The 13,243-nt window shown below is 44.7% G+C and overlaps 1 long non-coding RNA gene across 4 annotated transcripts in view; it reads left to right on the top strand.

Annotated features, from left to right (window-relative positions):
* LOC308059912 overlaps positions 1–13,243 on the top strand; it is a 90,758-nt gene that overhangs the window by 13,677 nt on the left and 63,838 nt on the right. The gene's annotated exons all lie outside the window — the stretch shown is intronic.

Genomic DNA, 13,243 nt, shown 5'->3' on the forward strand with positions numbered 1-13,243 from the left:
TACCTGTGGCTGTGTTCCCACAGAGGTATAGCCATGTTAGAGAGCTGAGTGTCAGCCTACGCATGCTGTATCATCTCACATCAACCTCATGTTTAACTATAATCTGGTCCAACAGAGATAATGAAGGCAGATTGTACTGGCTGTTGATGGTGTTGCCTTCTCACATGCTCATACCATAGCTTTCTTTTCGGGATAGCAAGAACGAATCATGGCAAAGAGATTCCTCCAAAGAATTGATTTTTCTTGTTAAATTTTGCTGCATGTTGTTGTGGTCAGCGACCCAAGAATACAAGTGAGACCACAACTACCCCCACCCCCCACCCCCCGCAGCTCCTTCCACATTGCTCTGGAAGTGATTTGTATCCATTTAGTTTTAGTTGGTAGGAATCAGTTTGTGGTAAATCAATATGATGTGGGCTTCCATTGATTTGAGAAGGTTCACACAATGGGTTGTGCCGGTTTAAATAATAATTTTGAAAATGTTTGGTACCTTTAGTTAAAAAATGGCACATAAGCCAGTTTGAGAGCCACAGATAAAACAAGTATTTTTAGTAGTGGTTCGTCACAGGGGTAGTAAAGACTAGGAAAAAGTAAAAATATTGTGGGATAAACGTGAAAGTGTTCGAGGCATGAAATAATTCAGTAGGAATTCTAACCCTGTCTGGTATTTTGAAACTAATCTTTACTTAGCTAATATAATCCTGCATTTTAAAGAAAGAATGTAGGGTGTTCATTTCTGCCCTTATTTTTCTGCTACTTATATCAGAAGATTTTTATAATCATCTGTTCACAACATCACACAAACAACCCTGTGACAATTGAAATAATGTTTCCTAGAGGATTAGAGGAATATGTAGAAAGAGTCATTGCTTCATGTGGGAACAATCAAACAGTCATTGCAGGCATCTTTGTTCCTTAATTTCTTTGTGCCCATACCTTGATTTGTTTCTCAAATTTAAGAAAGAAGGATACAAAGCTACTAAAAATCTAAAATTACAATGTAACCATATGGAAATATTAAGTTTAGGAAGTCTAAGCACTTAAACCAACTGTTCAGGGTATTTTCCCCTTAATGTGCTTACATAAATCACATTAGTTTTTATGAGAGTTATTTTTCAAATTTATAGACTTTTTCAGATGGATCTTCATCTCCCAAGGTAGCATATGCAGAGGCTGAGTGTGATGCTGCAAATTAAAGACTATGGAGTTCAAATTTTAACTCTGACACTGCATTTGTGGATGTCATTGCATACACAAGGTATGCCTGGACTTGTGGAAATAGCTTTTACTTTTTAATGCTCAGCTCTAGATGCTGAACTGTTGTTTCTGAATAACCAGCACAGAAACTACTTGATGTAACACGCAATATTTGTGTGGCAATTTTAGAACTGCTCTGTGCTACCTCTTCAGCTATAACAAAATCGGAAGGGGAGAAAAATCACTGCCACTATTTGAGCAAACAGTGCATAGGACTGCTGTCTGTCTTGGGCTTCTCATCTATGTTTCATTGAAATCCTCCATTGCTGGAAATAGCTGATTTGGGGGTGTTGTGATTTAACCTCAGTAGGCAGCTCAGCCCCTCACAGCGGGATCGGGGAGAGAATCAGAAGGGTGAAAGTGAGAAAACTCGTGGGTTGAGGTAAAGACAGTTTAATAGGTAAAGCAAAAGATGCGCTCACAAGCAAAGCAAAATAAGGCACTCAGTCACTACTTCCATCAGCAGGCAGGTGCTCAGCCATCCCCAGGAAGACATGGCTCCATCACTCTTTACTTGGCAAGACAAAGGCCATAACTCTGAATGTCCTGCCCTTCCTCCTTTTTCCTCCAGCTTTATATACTGAGCACGACACTGTACGGTATGGAATATCCCTTTGGTCAGCTGGGATCAACTGCCCTGGCTGTGTCCCCTCCCAACTGCTTGTGCACCCCCAGCCTAGTCACTGGTGAGGAGCAGAAAAGGTCCTGCCTCTATGACACTGCTTGGCAATAGCAAAAACATCCCTGTGTTATCAGCGCTGGTTTGGTCATAAATCCAAAACACAGCACCCTATGAGCCACTATGAAGAACATCAACACTACCCCAGCAAAAAACGGTACAGGGGAATATATCATAATTTTGAGAAACAGTATTTCTATCTTTGATGGCTTATATTAATATTTATGTATTTCATTTTTTGTATTTATATAGTAACATTTATACATAATGTAAATGTTCATTAATTGTATTTTTATTCATATATACTGTTTCTAATTTTGATGAGAACATGTACTGAATGTGCCCTGGAGGTTCAGAAAGCAGAAGACAAATCAAAACTTTCCAACATTTATTACAGTACTGAATGCAGACTTATTTTAACATTGATTTGGAAATTTTGGAATGACCTTGTTCACCCATTTTGAATTTGGCATTATTGTGAAAACCAGCAAGAATCTCTTGAGTGCATTCCGCTCCATTAAACCCAAGAGAAAAACCAACACACAGCAAAGCTTCCTTCCCATCCCAAAGCCCCAGTGAAGGCTGATCCCCAGCCCCTGCTACTGGTTTGATACCATATGGGCTGACTGGTAGCCCTGCGCAGTGCTGCAGAGAGCTGGTGTGGTGCAGGCAGTGCTCTGTGCCTGCGGACCGCAGCACGTCAAGAGTCTAAGGAGAGACTTCAGATGCTCGAGAAGCAGAAACCACATCAGACAAAGTGAAGAGCTCTGAGCGCCTCACACGTCCTACCAGCCAAACCAGATTTTGCCTCAGAGCTCTTGAATTCACCTTAACCCCCACCCTTCTCACACCGCTCCGTATGGGTGTAGGCTTTGGAGGCACAGCGTGCCTTATACTTCCTATGTACAACCCCAGCTCCACCGTACTCAGTGAGAGCCACTGTTGGAAAGTGTTTCTAAACCTATTTACAACATAAATAAGGTGAAAGTTTATCACAACAAGGCTAATGAGTAAGTAGGACAAATCAGGGAGGTATGCTGCTAGCTAGACCTACCTTTGGGGTGGAGGCTGGACCCTAACCCATGCTCAGCACTTGAACGTCTTTCAGCGTTGGTTATAGCAATCCATCTTGCCCTGGTGAGACTTGGAAATTCTTCAGAGAAAGGAGAAAAAAGGCTCACCAAAAGGTCAAAGTAGTCACCAAGAACATTTTTTTTTTCCACCTTTCATACAGACAGCGACTCACACAAACACTCAGCAACTAGTAGCTGTGGTAGGATGCCATTAGCTGCCACCTCTTCCCAAGGCTGATGATTGGAGACTGCTCCCTCCTCTGCTCTAGAACATCCTCCTCAAGGAGGACTAACTTCGTGGGGCTGGGGTGCATTGCATACTAGAAGTCTTTTCTCTTGGTTAAGAGACATCAACTAACAGCATAATTCTGAACAAGGTCTACCATCTCCCCTTTGAGACAGGAACCAGGCCAGTTTTTGTGCCAAGAGGTGGTTAGTCCTAGTTAGGACATGACATCAGTGGGTTGAGAGGTTTTCCAGTCCAAAGGCAAGTCCACCGTCTTATACCTCCTTCTTAAGGGCAGTGGGGTGTTATCCATCACTTGACATCTTTACGCATGGCTTAAAGTTTAGGCTGGTTCTGAGACATCCTAAAGACTCATGGCTTGATGTGGGGAACACAGGTGAAACACTGGTGTGCATTATGCAGGACTTCAGCAGAGATGACCATGATGGCTCCTGCTGGCCTTACTACCACTATTGCTCTTCTTTTTGCCTTACATAAAGCTTGTTGCTACCACCTAAGCTTTTGATGACTCAGGGCTCCTCAGACTTCCTTGGTTTCTCAAGCGTCACAGTCCTATCAGCCTTGAGAAAGCTTCAGGACTGCTTGGATCTGGGTTTTAAATACATTGCCTTCTGGCTGTAGCCTAGTTCCTGCACCTCAAAAATGAGCATGTCCATTTAAGTTCAGGCTTTCTTGACTATGAAGTGTTTTGAATAACCAAGCCCTCACTTTGTTTCTTCTGTGATGTGGGTGGGTTGGACTGGCCAGTGTACGTGAAGAGTCACAGCTACCTGGTTTGCTGTATTACTGACGTGAACTGCCGACTGTGCACCTCTCAGAGACTATGTGGACATACAGGCATTGTGTGGTTACACAGGGTGGGTTTTTTTTGCCTGGAGGTCCAGTCTTCTGCTTCTTATTTATTTTGGGGAACACTTTTTTTTTCTTTTTCTTTGCCTAAGCAGTTAAATACAGCTGTAACTCCTGATCTGCAGCGCTGGGAGCAGGCAAGTACGTCCTGTACTGGGCAGGTACCTGTATAACATTTCAGTGACACAAAAATCCCTTCTGTGTGCTAAAGAAAAGAGCAAATGCCTTTCCTGTTTTAATGGTAGGTGACACCTGTACTGCCCAACGAGCTTTTTAAAATGACTGCCTCTTAGTGTAGCTCAGATCTCATTTCCATCTTCTTCTCAGTTTCTTTTGCTGCCACGAGTTTGGGAGGGCTGTGCTGTGCCGGGAGGGCAGCAGGTTTACAGTGCACAGTAACAGCCACCAGATTCCGTCAGCTTAAATAGTATTAAAATAAATTCTTTCACTGGAGGAAAAACAAAAAAAAGAAGAGTAAGATGAAAGCCTGTGTGAGGGAGCACGGCATGTTAGCTAGCTGGGTCTGTTCTGTCTTGTGCAAGAGGAGGTTCCATGGAAGACAGTTCACTTCAAAATGCAGAGGTGTGACAGACCTGAAAGCTCAGAAACATCAGAGCACGTCCCAGCAGGCTTCTTGTTGCATGATCACTGCACTTCTTTAGAGTGGTTAAAACAGTCTGTGAATTTGTCTAACAGTTGTTGGCTTGGTGTTGCTAGAGAACTTGATGTGCTGAAGCCTCCCCCCTTCAGAGGCTTTCCACTTTCTTACTCCTGTCCCATCTCCAGGAAACACCTTTGAAACAGCTTGAGCCACTCATTCCTCTTCCTTCCCATAACCATGGATGAGCTCTTTGTCACCCTCATGGTTCTCCATGAAGAACTCCCTCTGCAGCTCACAACCTCCTCCACTCTCTGTGCCAGGTTTCACGGAGCACCCGAAGAGCTTCAGACTCATCAGGAATTGGAAGAACATTCAAAGATATAACCCTTCATAGATAAAGTCCTCAAATACATCCATAAATCTCAGCTGTGGTTTTCAAAGTTACTTAATACCCACAAATGCAGAAGGAGAGTAGGTTTTTTAAGATCCCCAACTGCTTAGACATCCATCTTCCATTATGCCTCTAGTCTCCCCTTTTTTTTTCCTCTTTTTTTCTTTTCTTTCCCTCAATTTTAGCAAAATTTCTGCATCTACAAACACTTTCTGAAAGTTTTCTCTATTGGTCTGACAATGATCAGTGCTCCAAGCAGCAGGTAAGGAAGCAGATCTGCTGGGAAGACTCAACATCTCCCCATCACCACTGCCATTACCCAGAGCTACGCTTATCAGCAACCATGTGATGGCCCCCACCTCTCTTCTCTGGGCACCATGCTGCTGCAGACAGAGCCGTTTGGGTAATGACAGGGTGCTTCTACAGGCAGCCTGCTGTGAAGAAACACATTCCTGTCCGCAGAAAGCTCTACAGATAGTCTCTAATCTCTGAACAGAGTCAACATTTCTGTGCTACCCTGGGAGGGACACTGTCCTTGGTATAGTATATCAAGGCAACTTTATTCTTTTTCATAATATGCTACAGTACCACTTGGTATGCCACAGTGAGCTGCACCACACAAGCAAATCTGCTGACTGAGCCATCAATGAACACAAAGATTTATTTCTGAGGAAAAGGCTAAGCGAGATAAAATCGCCATGGCAATGTTCAGGTATCTGAGGCTCCAGAGATTATGCACAAGCAGCAAGGTAAAGCCAGACACCATCAACAGCTGAGTGGGTAACGCACAGCAAATCATGGTTTTGATTAACTTCACCCTTTTCCTAGACACAGACAAATCGTTAAAGCTCTTGGAAGTTCTCTACTTGCTTATGGTAATTACAAGTTGAGCCCTTTATGCAGAAGACCGATGTGAGTACTGTGTGCCTGTTAAATCCCCTGAAGCCCTGGAGATAGTATGTTCCAGCATCCAAGGTATTTCAGAAACTTTGAGGATCTTGTCACTGAGTGAATCCCACCTACTTGGAAGCCCTGACTTTTGCAGTCAAGAGAATACCTCAGAAGTACCCTTGTCTCCTGTGTTTAAGAGAGGAGCCTGGCAAAATAAAAGCAGCGTACGCTGGTGCACAAGCAGCGAGGCTGGGAGACACGGGTTGCGTCGCTGCTTTCTTCATGAAGGTCACAGGTCATTTGTGCTCATCCCCTGTATGTACACGGAGCATACAGGTCTGTAGACACCCAAAGGATTCCGTAGCTACGGGAGAGCAAATGTCTCTGTTCAAGCTCCATTCACATTCCCTGATCATCCAGCCATGCTTACGTGTTGGCTTGCAGTCTGGTTGTAGGCAGGAGCCAGGAAACTTCAGGCACAGCAAGAACCAGCTCACACACGAGTATGGATATTGCTTAAGACAGTTAGGAAGCCCGCATCACCATAGTAACTGCATGCTGTTGCATTAATTTCAGTGAAATAAATGAAGCTTGTAAGTCAAAGGGTATCTACACAGAGCAGTGCAATAGCACATAAAGAAACTGTAATGGTTCTGAATGAGACAGGCAGGCTTTCCTGTCTGGTTTATCCTTCTTTTCAGGAGGGCTAATTGCCTGGTTGGAAGACTTCATTAGCATGGTTAGTCTGCTTTGACTATATGAGCTGGCACGTTCAGATATGGCCTGGGTATATCTGCACAGCACTGCACTGAGGTGCATAGGACCCATCAGACGCATGAAAAAGCCTCTACAGTACTGGAGAGATTTTCAGAAACTGTGGTTGTGCTAGAAGAATTTAGCAGGTTTTGGTATTCCTCTTCTCATCGGTGGGGTTTGCTTAGCAGCTCTTACATAGTTAAAAGGAGAAGATGAGTTGTTCATTATGGGGAAAACAAGAAGCTAACTAAGATGGGCTGGGATCCTCATTTTGTTGCTGTTGCCAAAAGCCAAAGACACTCCTTTCTAAAAAAAAAAAAAAAATTAACATCCTCACCAGGGGCAAACACAGGTACAAAATTCTGATTCATCCAAGAACTCTTTAAGGTAGCCCTGCTCGGAGGGCAGCAGGCAAGCATGTGGCTGCTTGTCCACTCTAACAGCCAACATGCAACAGTGTCTGGCAGCATGTTGACTTCCCCTTTAGTCAGGGGTTTGCAGAAGTGTTATGAAAAGCAGAGTCTGACTAATCTAGGAAGTTTGGTGTCAGAAGGAAGAAAAGCATTAACAAGAAAGAAGAAGGTGATAAATGGAAGAATTGGCATCAGTGATAAACGTGCTGTTGATTGTGAAGATGCTCTCTGGGTCAGATTTTAATGGCTTTTATACCATGGGACTGATAGATCACCCAAGTCTGTCCTCCAGACAACCCAAGGGATTGTGTGGCTGAGACTGTTAACTGTCCTCCTGGCAATGCATACTTGCAGATGTGGGGCAGGACACAGGCTGTCATACTCACAGCTGCTCTAGAAGTTCCTCAACCCCTGATATTTTGGCAGTGACTGAGGAACATCATCTGGGTGAGGACTCCAGGCAGCCTTAAACCTCTGCAGAACTTCATTGGAAGCTGATCGCAAAAAATGGGAGATGGTCTGAGGACAACTCTCAGTCATGACACCTCTTTGGTTGTTTGGTTGGGGTTTTTTCCAGCTGATTGGAAACTAGAGCTGGATCCGAATAACAGCAAGTCAGGAAATGCATTTGGGGGGGCTTTAGGTGAAGAGGGCATGAAGGCAGTTTGCAGCATCCCTGGCCTGTGGTACCCATGGAGCAGCTGCACTCTGCAGCCCGATCCGTCATTAAGGATCATGTCCTCTTTGCTTATGTGCAATACAAGGAAGTGGGGAGTTTTCTTTTTTCTTTTATTATAATAAATGCTCTGCCCATCAGTCTGATTTCTTTTCCCTGCCAAGCTATACATTTTCCAACAAGCCCTCCAGCAGCACAGGCAGTGATAATTCAGGTCACAGGTTTTGACAGAGAAACCGCATCATCAGCAAGTCACTGCTAATGAATATGTTTTTTTTTTCTGGCTGCTCATGGGCTTATTCTTATGTCCAGCACTCCACTGCTTGGAGTGGGAGTGAAAGATTTGTTGCAGCAGCAGCTTAGGAACCCTCTAAATCCTTACGTGGGGCTGCCCCTTTGCTGAACTTTCAATTCCACGAAAGAGGGGGGTAAATCCAGGACAGGAACAAGGTGAGCAGCAAAGTCACACCTTGTGCTGGGAAGCCTGGAAGAGGCATCATCTGAGGGAACATCTGAGAGTGCTGCCAGCATCTCTGCAGGGACCAAATACAAGTGTGGGACGGTGGGAACAGCACAGCCATGCCACAGGGAAACTCTTCATTTTCGTGCAGAAGTAGGGGGTGTTTTGGCTGACCCTCAGGTGGGAAGGCAAAGTGAAGGAAGACACTTTCTTCCTGCTGCTGGCCATTTGTATGGGGCTAGGCAAGCATACGGCAATTATTTTACAGCAAACGTGACACTTCAATCACATCATCTTGTTCCACCTCAGGATCAGTACAGCCAATGCTGTTTTGTTTGAAAATTAAATCAAAAAGAACTCAAACGAGTCAGAAGGTAACTAGACAACAGGTCTTGTTGTGCATCGATTTCAACACCTGTGTGAGCATCTCGGGAGCTCTGGGCTGACTTGAGGCCACAGACAGATTATTGCAGTGAGTTGATTGCTGCTCCTAATGTCATCATTATAAATCAGCTATACCTCAATTGATTTCAGTGACACTTTGCTAGATTTATACCTAAGAACGGACACTGACCTTACAAACATGGTCTGAACGGGGCCCAGTCCTTCTCAGCTGAAGCCATTTGGAGCTTTTCCAATGTCATTTGATTGGCATTAAGACTAGATCTGTAATGAAAGAGTATATAATAGCTTAAGAATTGAATCAAATATATCTAACCTGGGTCAGATCCTCAGACAGGAATGTTGATGGATCTTAAGCCAGCTCGGTGCAGGTTTTAACCAAAAATCAGGACATGGCTCTTTAGATGTCACTGTGGAAGGCCTGTGTTTGATTATGTATTAACAATTTTTTGCTTTGAGCTTGTTCCTCAACAGCACACATCTTGCTTGCTCATTAAAATTAATAAGCTGCTTCCTCTGGGAAAGACAATGCCTGCATCTATGTTTCAGGAAGAAGGTGACAAGAAAACAAGGATGACATGACAGTTCAGGAATGCCCAAAGCTCTTCCTCACTTTAATGCAATGCAGAGAACAATTTTGCACGGCTCCTTAGCTGGAGCAGTTCTCTCCCCTGGGCTTTCCCATCTCTAATTTCTATGACCCTGTGAATCTAGTGCACACACAATGTGTGACTGATGCTTCTACATGGAACAAGCCACATTAATTTTTTATTCTCACCAACCACAGAACTAGAAAATTGCTTCCAATATTGTGTGAAAGTTCATCCCTGGAAAGACATCTGACTTTGGTGGGTGGATTTGATCACAGATTAGGTTTCAGGAGGCAGGAGGGAGGGAGGGAGTAAAGCTTTGGCTAGATTTGAAGAGTAATTACACGTTTTCATTTATGAAGACAGGAACTTTCTAGGATGCAGATGGAGGAGAAAGGAAGGGAAGACGGGCTATGAAACCCACAGATCAGACAGAGTCATGACTGAGAGATGCAGCTGCTACTGCAGCCTGGGTTTTACAGCTGTGTTTTCCCTTCCCTTATTTCCTTGGCCTTTTCTGCTGGGGCAGTGGGGCTGGGCTGCTAGAGATGGCAAGCAGCTCCCACCTGTACCTAGAGGTGGTGTCATGCTGGTGGTGACAGTTGCTTTAGGGGAGGCTGGATCCAGCAGCCCAAGAGACGTGAGGCTGGGGCAGCTCCATGCCCCAGGTCCCACCAGTAGCCAGGCTGAGTGTGTATTCCCGGCAGGCACACACACACAGCACCCGCCTACACCACCTGTACACGTACATAAACGGCTGGCCACCCGGGTTACACAGAGAACTCAGACACAGAAAGCACTGATGGCTTCATCCTGCTCCTCTCTGAGCAGGACAACAGTCGATTAGTGGGAATATGTATATACACACACATAGATAGATGGATCCTCCCAGCAGCTGGGCTCAGACACTCCATCTGCCCAGTAGCTGCCCTGGCTCCCAGTCTCCCCAGTTACTGGCACTTGGACGTACAAGTGCCCGAGGTCACCACCCCAGTTCGATTGCTATTACACACCATCTCACCCACACAGAAAGCTGTCCAGGACTCCCCTGGTCTCTCCAAGTCTCCTTTGGTCTTATCCCCAGAGACCCACTCACCCCCTTCCCCCAGGCCACGTCACCTACTTGCTGGCTGGTCCAGCTCAATCTTCAGAAGTGACCACTGGCTCACTCCTACACCCACACCCCCTCTGGCTGCTGCACAGACACATGGACCCAACAGCTGCTGGTCCCACTGCAGCTGCCGCACCCCGAGCCCCCCTGCTCCCTCATGCACACAGAGAGCCTCTCATCCAGGAAAAGAGCATTTAAATGAGGTTTAAAATGGGGTTTGATGAGAAAACAGAACAGATAGAATCCATGAGGCACTAGACACGGCCAGGCAAGCGTACTGTCCAGCAGCTCATTTACACTTGACCAGCCACTTTATCCCCTCATCTCTCTGTTTTCCCATGCTTGTTCCTCCTCAGTCCTGGCTAATGCTTCCATTTCCCTGACTTTGGTTACTCCCCTAATTATCCCTTAATAAGCCTTGGGCAGTTCAAAGTTGCTTTTCCCCTACACCCCAGTGTCCAGTACTCCAGTCAGGGACCCTCCTCGGTCACCGAGGAGACCCAGAGAGCTGCTGGCATTGCCCCACAGGGCAATTGCCCACGGACCCAAAACTCCTCTTGGACAGTCCTGGCAGGTGCTTGGGGCAGGGGCTCAGGTCTCTGGCTGGGGTGTTGGGGCTTCCCCACTTCCCACCTGCCTCTGGGCTCCTTTGTGTGTGTGGAAATGAGCTTTTTGTCATGTAACAGTTATAAGGAGAGGGTAGAAGAGGGAGTGGATGGGGTGACCTTCCATGGTGGTTCTGCATAGCTTGGTCACTGTAATGGTAAAACCAAGCTGAAGTACTTTATCCTGAACTGGGGGGGAGGGAACAAACCAAAAACACACTTGCACACTTTTTTAATTTTTACACAAATCATTACAGTTTTAGGGAGGAGCCTGATAATCCATTCAGCCTCCACACTTTCATTTGGTCTTATCTGACAACAGCGTTCAAGGGCAGCTTTACAGAATTATGTTGCTTCTCTTGCAAACATGCTTCCTGCCATCCTTCTTGCAAGTGTTGCTGCTGTGAGGTGAATGGAGAAAAAAGTCATGACAAAATAAGTCATGACAATGAGCAGAATCAGAAACCCAGGAGTAACAAGGACATTGTGAGCAGAGATGAGGCATGGGGACTAGGGTATTGTTTCTTTCAAAATTATTTTGGCATTTAAAGACTACACTATCACCTTACATGCTGCGACAAACCAAAGTTAATGCTTGAGTTCACTGAGACTCATTTTTCACACCAGCTTGAATAATACTTGGGGCAAAATTTTTCAGGATGCTTAGATACTAAACTCACACTGAAAAAAATGGCTCTCTCTGACTCGTCATCATTGTGTAAGAAGAGATTTGGCCATCAGTAAAATTCTGCTCCATCTTGTCTGTGTGGGACTCCTTTGCTGAGCTGTGGAACACAGGGAAGATAACAAGGAGCAGAAAAAGGGATCAGCAGCCTGCTGGGTCACATCTGTTGCTTTTCTCTCCACAAACAGACACTTATTGTCCTGCCAGCATACCACAAAGTGGTACTAGAAAAATAGTAAAGGTATGAATGCTAAATTTTAATGAAAATAAACTGTTTCAGATATCTCCAATCTATGCACAGGATGGCTTTAGCAAACCAGTATAAAGGTTCAGCAATGTTATGCTGCATAATAAATACTACCAGGCTAATGCTCAGTTTAATCAACTCCAGCCTAATGAGATTTTGCTGTTGATCATTCCCCAATCACGATATCAGGAATGACTCAACAAAAGTAAAATGGATGTAAGGACAGTCAAAAATACTGCCGGCTGAAACTGAATTACCAAATTTTACATTCAAAAGCTCTGGCAGGGGACAGGCTGGAAAGCGGGGCTCTTCAGTAGTCAGCTGGTCAGATCTGACCGGCATATGAGTTTCAGTCAGGTTTGTTTGTGACCCTTGGGAAGTCCATCCTCCCAGGTTGCCTGGGGACATTGGGCTTCTGAGCTTCTGGAGGGCTCAGCAAGATGTCAGGCAACACAGGAAGAAGTAATGTCTCTTATACAAGGACACCTACTGGGTAAGTTTTTTTCCCAGAGCTCCTAGTATTGGAATCTTGTCTCTTAACCTCCAGATTCCTCCATCCACCTCAGAGAGCACAGAAGGTATGAAAATCCCATGTCAGCTTGGGACTCTCAAGTTTCCCAAACTTTTACAACAGACTTGATAGTGATCCTAAAATTCAAAACAAAGTTTTGTGACTGCTTGGGAACTGATGCTTGATTAAAGATCTTAGTACCTACCAGTACAGTAGAGAGCCCTGGGACCTCCTGTGGTTTCCAAACTCAAAGGTACTGTGCAAGTTAACAGTTTCATGAAAGATTGCTGCAATAAATACATTTCCATGGATATTCCATTTTCTAGCAAACTCAGTTCTATAGACTGCATTATCTTTATTCTTTCCTGGTTGTACTCAATTTACAACACCAAGCCCTATCCCTCCAATGACTACAATCATAGTATGCAAAGACCAATGTGACCAAAACCTAAGAAAATTAGGAAGTCTTCTAGGAATTAATGAATTTCCTAGGAACAGAAGTGTGTTCAGTCTCTAATCTGAGATCCCCTAGTCCTGTTTTCAATCTAGAGCTATCAATCTCACATTGCTATTCTGTCACTACTTTATTTCTGGCCCCCTACAAACACTCCATTGGGCTGCTGAAAGTCTGCCTCCACAGCGCTGTTCTACCATCATCTCATAGCTGCAAGGCACAGATAGAGCAAGATCCTCCCTCCCCTATGTATAAGTTACTAGCTGTGCTTGGGCTTTATCTTTCTTTTCCTTTCTTTTAACTTGCCTGGCTTATATATACTTATGGATTATGAAAAGATGGAAT

The sequence above is a fragment of the Falco punctatus genome, assembly GCF_963210335.1.
Source record: "Falco punctatus genome assembly, chromosome: 3".
NCBI classification, from domain to species: Eukaryota; Metazoa; Chordata; class Aves; order Falconiformes; family Falconidae; genus Falco; species Falco punctatus.